The sequence below is a fragment of the Engystomops pustulosus genome, chromosome 1 (assembly GCF_040894005.1).
Source record: "Engystomops pustulosus chromosome 1, aEngPut4.maternal, whole genome shotgun sequence".
NCBI classification, from domain to species: domain Eukaryota; kingdom Metazoa; phylum Chordata; class Amphibia; order Anura; family Leptodactylidae; genus Engystomops; species Engystomops pustulosus.
The window spans coordinates 56788760-56799248 of NC_092411.1; the positions used below are offsets into that span (position 1 = coordinate 56788760).

At 40.8% G+C, this 10489-nt stretch overlaps 1 long non-coding RNA gene across 1 annotated transcript; it reads left to right on the forward strand.

Moving 5' to 3' along the window:
- The first annotated feature begins 6496 nt into the window (after nucleotides 1–6496).
- Nucleotides 6497–8426, forward strand: LOC140074003 (uncharacterized). Its single transcript, XR_011849202.1, has 3 exons — nucleotides 6497–6575; nucleotides 8141–8279; nucleotides 8381–8426. It is a non-coding gene; the product is annotated as an uncharacterized lncRNA (long non-coding RNA).
- The last annotated feature ends 2063 nt before the right edge of the window (nucleotides 8427–10489 follow it).

The following is a 10489-nucleotide window of genomic DNA, read 5'->3' on the forward strand; positions in this document are numbered from 1 at the left end:
TTTGCATGTTAAATCTGGCGCATAGTCCGACTGATCGCCAGAGGGTACCCTAATTTGTGTTGCATGGAGACCTCCGCACCTGCGCCACAAAAGGACTGCATGCGACACAATAGCAGCGCCAAACACTTCTTAAATACTTGTGCAAGCAGTTTACACCTTAAAGAATGTGCAAAGTCCAACAGATAACAGGCGCACACCCCTTAGTAAATGTTCTCCACCGTGTAGCCACAGAACCTCCAATTGTCTTTGAACACCACATTACCGCTGTATACAACTCAAAGATAAAATAAGGCCATGGGGATTTATGGTTGCAGGACTTTAACTAGACTACCTCAACTGCTTTCAATAAAAAGTTATGAGTTTAGTTGGAAAACACAGTGCTACAATGTTTAGGAAAGCCTTTAAAAAGTTTTAAGGAAAACGGGAGTATGCTATTTGGCCATAAAATGTATGTAATTACATAGTGCTTCCTGGATGGAACTATTATTCCTTGGAAAAGTGTGCTAAAATATTCAGTGCTTGATACTCAATATCTTGTGGTAGGAATTTGATGTGCTTTGGGAGTGTTTCCCAAAAATAAAGTTTCCCATTTGGATTTTTTCACCACATTTCAATAGCTTGTTCTTTACTTTGTGGTCTGTAGACACATTACTAAGCTCTTAAGCTGAACCTTTGTTGGCGCATAAGGAAAAGTAGATGGGCAATTAAATTACATAATGTAACATATTCACATCATACCTATGTCATCATCACATCATCAGACACAATTCTTTGCCTCTAAACTCAGAAAATACATTTTTTCAATTCATTGGTGACAAGTAGATTTTTCAGAAATTGAAGGAGTTGCTTTACAAAATCTAAAAAAAAAATGTGTATATCTACGTATAGAGATGTAGCAAACTAACAGCTATTGCAATATGCTAAAATTTATCATTGCTTCTACACTAGTTTTCTGGCGTAGAAGCAGCAAAATAATGGCAAATTTTTGCGCAGTGCAAGAATTTGCAATTACAATGCGACTTTACCTGTGGACATGGAGGGAGCATTGAGGAGATTGTAGCCGACATACTAGGCTGGCATGGGTCGAGAACACCTTGTGTCTGAGTATTTTTTAAAAACCTGCGTTTGTGCAAAGCTATGCTTGGTAGGACCTGGTGTAGTTTTTCAGCTGCTGCACTGCCTGCCGGATACATATCCGCTAGCACATGGGGGCATGGTGGTTATGCTGGTTATACCGGTGCATATCGCCAGTGTATTATAAATCTCCCCCATAGTGTTGCACATTACATTAAAAGCATATCATGCCTCTGCTGGTTATATGGTGCATGTATTATATTATAAAAAATATGTAATCTGAATGATGACCATTTAAACTGAACAAACTGCAAAAATACTATTGATTTCATTTTTGAGGCTAACTCAATATTCGATGGCGAGCTAGTTTTTTTTTGTCAGACCTGATGTTATGCATGAAACTGAAAATTCACAATATTTTATGCACACTAGGCAGGGCCATCAAAGAATATTTTAAATAAAACTTTAGCATCAAGCCATTCGGGCTTAGTCCTTCCTTTTTGCATTTTGTTAGGAAACAATGGGGGACATGTATCTTTTTTTTTTCTTGGGGGTATAATTGAGACATTTGGAAGGTCTTTTTTGCGCCTTATCTATGATCATGTCTTTTTTTTCTTGTGATACATGTTCAGTTTTCCCTATCCTGACAGGTGTAACTTTTGGCTTCTTTTTGAGTCTTTTTGTTGCAAAGGTCTCAAATCCACATGGACACAAGTTATGTGAGGGGGGTACTGTAGAAGAGTGGACACTTGTAAATTTTGGATTTGAGGCCATGGCCTGCATTTTTAAACACTCAAGTCACACCCCAGGGAGATGACGAAATATAAGGCTGTGGTCACACGTGGTGTTAACACATGCATTTTCAAATACATCACAATTCACAACAGCTAAGAAGAGGAGATTTGCCTGATTACATTGCTGTTAACATGCTGTTTTCAAAATACATGTGTCAACAAGATGCTAACATGCAAGCTAACAAAGGGTTAACAAATTTGTTGTTGATATTGTGTTATGGTGTGTGTAAACATTGTATTAACACATGTGTTTTGTCAATGTAATGTTAACAGCAATGTAATTAGTCAAATCTATTCTTCTCAACTGTTTTAACGACCTCACCCTTAGGCTATATTCACACTGCCGTTGCCCGCCCGTACCGTACCTTAGCGGGCAACAGCAGTGCACGGGGAGAGGAGGAGGAGGTGAGCGCAGCTCACCCCCGCCCCTCTCCATAGGAAGTTATGGCGCACGGCAGCTCCTATCTTTTTCCCGGGTACGGAGCGGTACGGTGCCGCACGTGTGCTGCACCGTACCGCTCCCGTAGGGCGCCGTGCGCTCATTGCCGTCTATGGAGGACGTATATCGGCCGTATATACGTCGGCCGTATATACATCCTCCATACGGTAGTGTGAATGTAGCCTTAGAAGTAACCAATACATTTAAAAAAAAAATGTAAATGCAAACATTTATGAATTAATTAAAAAAAAAAGTGCAAACTTTCAATTCCCAACATGAAATAATTACAATGTACATGTTAAAACAGGGTCAATGAAAAAAAATCTTTCCTTTGCACCAGACCTGGAGGAGGTGCAGATTTGCGCCTAAAAAGTGATGCATAATTGATCACCCAGAGCGACGCTCGGAACTTTCCATCAGCTCCATAGAGATTAATGGAGCAGAACGGTCATGGGTGGTCATCTGCTCCATTAGTCTGAGGAGCAGCGAGGGTTCCGTGATCTTATGGGGTCTCAGCACTGAGACCCCCACTGATCAGCAAGTTTGGCCCTATCCTGTGCCTCTAAATACCACTTCTTCCACGTCCTTGCCTGCTAGCGTCTTATATAGTGCAATGAATCTATTTTTCCATATCACATCCTGGTAAAGGTCGCTTTACCTACCTAGATATGTGTTGGCAAGAGTTGGCTTCCACAGTCTCCCACTGCTCATCCTCTAGTTGTCATTGCTCAGGCATCTTTTCATTTATTCCTGTTCTCCTGTTATAGATCTACTGTACTTTAGCCTTTGGCTACAATAAACAGCTATAACAGTTATCAAATGTGTCTGTAATTGTTATTGTTAATCCTGGTTCTTATGACAACCCAACTTTTTAATATCCAATTGTCACAGAGAGCAAACATTTTTTGACTGGAACTACAATTATAAAGTATACAGTTCCGACTTACATACAAATTCAACTTACTTATATACTCGAGTATAAGCCGACCCGAGTATAAGCCGAGGCCCCTAATTTTACCACCAAAAACCGGGAAAACCTATTGACTCGAGTATAAGCCGAGGGTGGAAAATGCATTGGTCTCAGCCTCCCAGTATATAGCCATCCAGCCCCCAGTAGTACATAGCCATCCAGCCCCCTTAAAGTATACAGCCTGCTAGCCCCCTTAAGTATACAGCCTGCCAGCCCCCTTAAGTATACAGCCTGCCAGCCCCTTTAAGTATACAGCCTGCCAGCCCCCTTAAAGTATACATCCTGCTAGCCCCCTTAAGTATACAGCCTGGCAGCCCCCTTAAAGTATACAGCCTGCCAGCCCCCTTAAGTATACAGCCTGCCAGCCCCCTTAAAGTATACAGCCTGCCAACCCCCTTAAAGTATACAGCCTGCCAGCCCCCTTAAGTATACAGCCTGCCAGCCCCCTTAAAGTATACAGCCTGCCAACCCCCTTAAAGTATACAGCCTGCCAGCCCCCTTAAGTATACACCCTGCCAGCCCCCTTAAGTATACACCCTGCCAGCCCCCTTAAAGTATACAGCCTGCCAGCCCCCTTAAACTATACTGCCAGCCCCGTTCGCCAAGCACATTTAAAAAAAACACCTTCCATACTCACCTACAGGCGGCTCCCTGATGCTCCATTTCCCGCAGCCGGTCTCCAGTCTTCTCTGTGTTGTATCAGCCGGCAGATACGCGTCCACACGATCTGCTGGCTGGCGTACAATATGACGTGGCGGTGTCGCCGCTAATGACGCTGAGAAGACCGAAGACCAGCCGCGGGGAAGACAGAAGAGGAGCCGCTGAACACTGGGAGCCACGCGGACCATCGGGCCTCCGGAGGGTGAGTATGGAAGGTTTTTTGTTTTTTATTGACTCATGTATAAGCCGAGGGGAGGTTTTTCAGCACATTTTTTGTGGGCTTATACACGAGTATATACGGTAATAACAAACCTGCAGAATACTGTCTGTATTCTTTTAGATAAACTAGGAATAACATTTGCAGGTCATATAAGAGGTGTTAAATTTCTCTGTCTCGTCTGATGAATACACACGTCTGGATTCCATCCGTGGACAGTCCAATTTCTTCCACACCCGACCCTAGAAGAAGAGAAATTACATTCAGGAGTTAAAATTTGCTACAGCTGTTTAGTTCCCCTAATTACATCTGGGGAAATAAAAACTACACGATGTAAAATGCTTTGTCCAACACCTTACAAGCTACTTGCTTTGTTTTATCTTAATGGAAAGAATTGAACAATAACATTGGCAAACTGTCTTGAAAATAATAATGTTCTGAGAAAATCCGGAATTCTAAGTGAACTTTGAGTGTCTGTGGAGCAATGTAGACATTCACATGGAGAGTGTATCCATGTGTGGTGAATTTATCAGTCAAAGAAGCTAAATCTGTTGTGGTTTATCTGTAACAAGGCTGCAAATGCCTCTTTCTATCAAGCGCAGATACCTGATGCCTGAATGGGGTCTCTGTGGAGCTTCAGCACATGTTATTGTGTGCTCAGCCATTCTCACATTTCCTAATTTTTACTACAAGCACGGCAAAAGCATAATCATACTGGGGGGCAATAAATACCCCAATATAAACACAGCTGAGTTGCATTTATTCTCTTAATATCATATAAATGAAAATATTACTTCTCCCTGTTGGAATCACAAAAGTGCATTTTCTTGACTGGCATAGCATGGCCCTGTAATAAATATATCTACTCCACATAAATTACTGATAGTCTAAATGCTTAACCCCTTCTAAATGGCTGAATATAAAATACCATGACTGTTTACTTGCCATTTCTCAATGTCACCAGTTTACAGGCTAATGTTGCCAAAAAATGTTTTGCACTTCTGCCCAAGTATGAAAAACTGACAATTAGCGAGTGATGTAATAAAATATAAAAACAACAATATAAGAGTAACATTATGGGGCAGATTTATCAAGCTGTCTAAAAGTAAGAATGTTGTTAGTTGCCCGTGGCCGCACCGCCCCCTCACGCCCAATGGAGATCAACAGGGAACACTGGAGCACTGAAGAATTTAACAGGTCAGTTAAGTACAATAGTTAGAGGTCAGCTAAGTACAGGGCCTTACTGTTCCGGCTGCCTTGCGTGGAATAAAAGCGATATGGCCCTGGGCAACCGCCCAAACTGCATATATTTTAATCCACTACTGGGGGGTGGAGATGTTGAACCAAACCCAGTCCAAAACTTCTAATGGCATTTAGGGGACCCGAACCCTCAAAGTTTGGTGAGAACATGTATATTATGTTTGTCCCTTCACTAGAAACTGATATATATGTAAGGTGGATATGCCCTTATATTATAATAGTATCTGGGCAAAGTCCTACATCTGGGGATATGAAAGTAACAAGTTTCTACATCTGGAGATTTCATTGTGTTGCATCTTCTTTATCTTAATTTCACATTTTTGTTTCAGGCTTTGGTTCAGCCATTGCAAGAGATGAAAAGGCCTTGCAAAAGTGACTACAAAACGATTATATATATTAGCAGCGGAGCATTTGGGAGAGTTTTCTGTTGGCATCATATACATTTCCCAAGGTACCCTCTACTAGATCATTGCTGCTAAAGAGAAATGACAAAAATAGAAAAGCAGCACTCCAGATTCCTAGTGAAAAGCGGGTGAGATTTATTTAAAGTTTCGGTGTCAACCACCTTGGTCAACGTTGCCACACTTTCAATGAATCTCAACGCTGCCTGATTTTCTATTATTATATTTTCGGAGGCCTAGCTGGGACCTTTTGGTGCTGCACCCCTTCTTCTTAATAGTTTCTTCTACAGTATGCTGACTACTGTATGGAGAAACGATATATATCTACATCACTGTCCACATCTTATGTCACAATTTAGATCAGTGATGATGTGGCATGGATTAGGACGCTGGCAGTCATGACATTGTGCGGACCACCCATATATGATCTTGTAGCATTTCATTAGACTAGACATGGATTTGTAGTGATGGTCATACATTAGAAAATCATTGAATTGGTTGTATAAAAAGACCAATAATAAGAATTTATTATTAACCATGGATATTCCTCCTCTCCAGGGCGGTCTACCTAGTGCGGCATATAAACACCAACCAGATTTTTGCAATGAAAAAACTAGACAGGGAGAAACTGAATGAAGATTTGAACAGGCTTTCCTTGAGAGGGACATATTAACATTTGAATGGTGTCCCTTTGTTGTCTCAATGTTTGTCTCCTTTCCAACAGAACAGCGCTTAGGCATGGCCATGAAGTATGTAGGAGGTAAGATACATGCATTGAATTAAGATTTATCAAATATATTACCCCATAACATCATTCATCTCTCATTCCTCAGAGATTTTGGTCCATATTGACATGATGGCATCACACAGTTGCCGCAGATTTGTCGGCTGCACATCCATGATGCGAATCTCCCGTTCCACCACATCCCAAAGATGCTCTATTGGATTGAGATATTGTGACTGTGGAGGCCATTTGAGTACAGTGAACTCATTGTCATGTTCAAGAAACCAGTCTGAGATGATTCCAGCTTTATGACATGGCGCATTATCCTGCTGAAAGTAGCCATCAGATGTTGGGTACATTGTGGTCATAAAGGGATGGACATGGTCAGCAACAATACTCAGGTAGGCTGTGGCGTTGCAACAATGCTCAATTGGTACCAAGGGGCCCAAAGAGTGCCAAGAAAATATTCCCCACACCATGACACCACCACCACCAGCCTGAACCGTTGATACAAGGCAGGATGGATCCATACTTTCATGTTGTTGACGCCAACTTCTGACCCTACCATCCGAATGTCGCAGCAGAAATCGAGACGCATCAGACCAGGCAACGTTTTTCCAATCTTCTACTGTCCAATTTCGATGAGCTTGTGCAAATTGTAGCCTCAGTTTCCTGTTCTTAGCTGAAAGGAGTGGCACCCGGTGTGGTCTTCTGCTGCTGTAGCCCATCTGCCTCAAAGTTCATCATACTGTGCGTTCAGAGATGCTCTTCTGCCTACCTTGGTTGTAACGGGTGGTGATTTGAGTCACTGTTGCCTTTCTATCAGCTCGAACCAGTCTGCCCATTCTCCTCTGACCTCTGGCATCAACAAAGCATTTCCGCCCACAGAACTGCCGCTCACTGGATGTTTTTTCTTTTTCGGACCATTCTCTGTAAACCCTAGAGATGGTTGTGCTTGAAAATCCCAGTAGATCAACAGTTTCTGAAATACTCAGACCAGACCTTCTGGCACCAACAACCATGCCACGTTCAAAGGCACTCAAATCACCTTTCTTCCCCATACTGATGCTCGGTTTGAACTGCAGGAGATTTTCTTGACCATGTCTACATGCCTAAATGCACTGAGTTGCCGCCATGTGATTGGCTGATTAGAAATTAAGTGTTAACGAGCAGTTGGACAGGTGTACCTAATAAAGTGGCCGGTGAGTGTACATACCCACAGTGCATTTAGTATTGGAAACATATTGCTAGGATGCCCAAAATGAACAATCCCTGTAGAAGTCTCACATGTATGTTCACACTGGGAATGGTAATAACTTCACATATAAGGGAGATGGACGTACCAAATTCTCAATATTCATGGATCAGTGAACACTTTTAATATATAATGATTGTACATATATCTTCATTCACCATTACACATGCTCTATAAGGTCATTATGCAGTCATATTTCAACACCACTTATCTTATGACTTACTTATATGTATCTTATACACATTACATTTCCATGTTATATTTATCTCCGCTGCCTTATCATGATATAGCATTATGATCCTCATTGTACACATCTCTCATCACTCGCATTTACTTTCTGCTCTAGGTGGAGACTGTGGTCATCTCCTAAAAACCAGAGGACCTTTACCTGTCACCTTGGCTCGTTTTTATTTTGCAGAAGTAGTTCTTGGATTAGAATACCTCCACAGCTATGGGGTCGTGCATAGAGACCTGAAGCCTGACAAGTAGGTGACCTCATCTCTGATCAATTGGAAGAACATTTCTGTTTGTTATCACACAGTCTATGGATTTTCTCCTGGATCTAAAACCATCTTTTCTTTCATAGCCTCCTGATAACACCAACCGGACATATTAAGATCACCGATGTTGGGTTTGCAAAGCTTGGCCTAATGAGACCAGTCCCAAATAGGTACAAGCCGAACACAGATGAGATCAGCAGAGTGTTTACCGATCAAGAAGTTTGCATTACTTATAACAGATTCATTTTTTCATTGCTTTATGGATCTCATCTATTTCTCCTTCTCAATTTCCGTTTAAAAAAACCCATTTCTTCTGATATTATTTATCATCATTATTTCTATACCTTCTCATCTTTATCTTGTGTTGCTTACAGGCTTGTGGCAAGACTAATTACTTTAATCCAGAGGGAAGGCTATGGAAGACCTATCAACTGGTGGTCGCTGGGCATCATCCTGCATCAATTTATTGCAGGACATGTACCTTTTAGAGGGAAGAATGAAAAGGAGGATTATGATAAGATTGTCAATGGTAAGTATAATAATCAGGATTTTATGCAAAATAAATGTAATTGGTCAAATTGATGTATTTACAGTGTAAGGCCTCATGGACACAAATGTATATGGCAGCCATATGCTACTGTACAAATGGCAGCTAGCACACAGTCAGCATAGAAGTGCATTATGCATGGCACAGTGCGGTCAGAGCACCTGAAAAAAGGTAGAGCGTCCTTTTGCATAACATACAGGGCAGCTGCATGCCACCTTGTGGAGAGGGGAGGGGTGAGGAGCACTTTCCTTCCCCTTCTCCGACCTGTAGCATATGTTTGTGTGCATGAAGCCTAAGGAAGTAGGCTTACTTTAAATTACCAACATGGGAAGAGAAAAAAAATACTTACTTTACATTACAATTCAGTAGTTTAATTTTCTGTCATTCTTTCTTTCTATTCAATAGATGAAATTATTTGGGAATTTAAAAACGTTGCTCCTCCCCCTGAAGTCCAAGATGTCATTACAGAACTGCTCAGAAAGAATCCAGAACATAGACTCAGGACAGGAAATGTGAAAATATATCCTTATTACACCAAGCACTGTGTGACCAGACATAAGGAACATGTCCAAGAGGCTCAACACTAAGAATCTATACTATTGACTTGTCCATTTCCAGTTCTCCTAAAAAAAAAAGCAGATGGGATACAAAAAACTGAAATTATCCTTATATGACCCTTATAAATAAATAGTAAAACTCACACCCCACCAGGCGCACCACATTGGTGGGTGACCACAATCATTATAAATTCATAACCTCACTTACCAGTAGCCATGGCTGTTATAAAAGCAGAGGTAACACAGAGCTGAACTGAAAGAGACAAACAGGGACAACAACAACTGATATCCCACCTGATTTTTTTAATCTGACCAGGTCTGTGTTTTCCTGTTTTTTTTCTTTTCCTATATTCAACTTATACCTGTGATTTTTTTCATGTAAAAAACTAGGAATAAACTTTATGATATATTTTATAAATGTCATTGGACCATTAAATATAGTTTAATGTAAGTATTTTAGAGTGGATTGTTCTTTCTTTGTTTGGTGGTTCCTGTACTTGTATCCACTCTTGATTTTGTATATTAGAGACACTTCTGTGCTTTCCTTCATTACATGTCGGATGTATCTTTACTCTACATTATGATGTATTGTATGTATAGTGAGCAGACAATGCCTACACCTTTTCTCATGTCTTCCCTTTTTAGGGGGAGCTACTGAGATCAAAGTTCATCCATTCCTGGTTGACATAAACCTTGAGGACATACTGAGTCAGACACCTGAATATGTTCCTCAGATTATGTCAGAGATGGACACCAGCTGCTTTGGCGGTAAGTAAAGACACCTCATCCAGACCAAGCTTCTGTTTGTTATCTACCATATCTTCCCTATGTCTGTCATTGTTACTTATACTAACAATCTCCATATACTTATGGCTTTTAGATCGCTCTAAAAAACATCAACACATGATTTTAGAGGAAGAGCAAGGCACATGTGGCCAAAATGATGACCCACAATTCCCAAACCTAATGGCATCATCTCAGAGGCTTTCTATATAAGTACTCCAGGTATAAAATCATAAAATACATAAAATTGATACTTAATTTTATATTGATGGATATTTTAACATTTGTTTTGCTATTTTTATTATAGA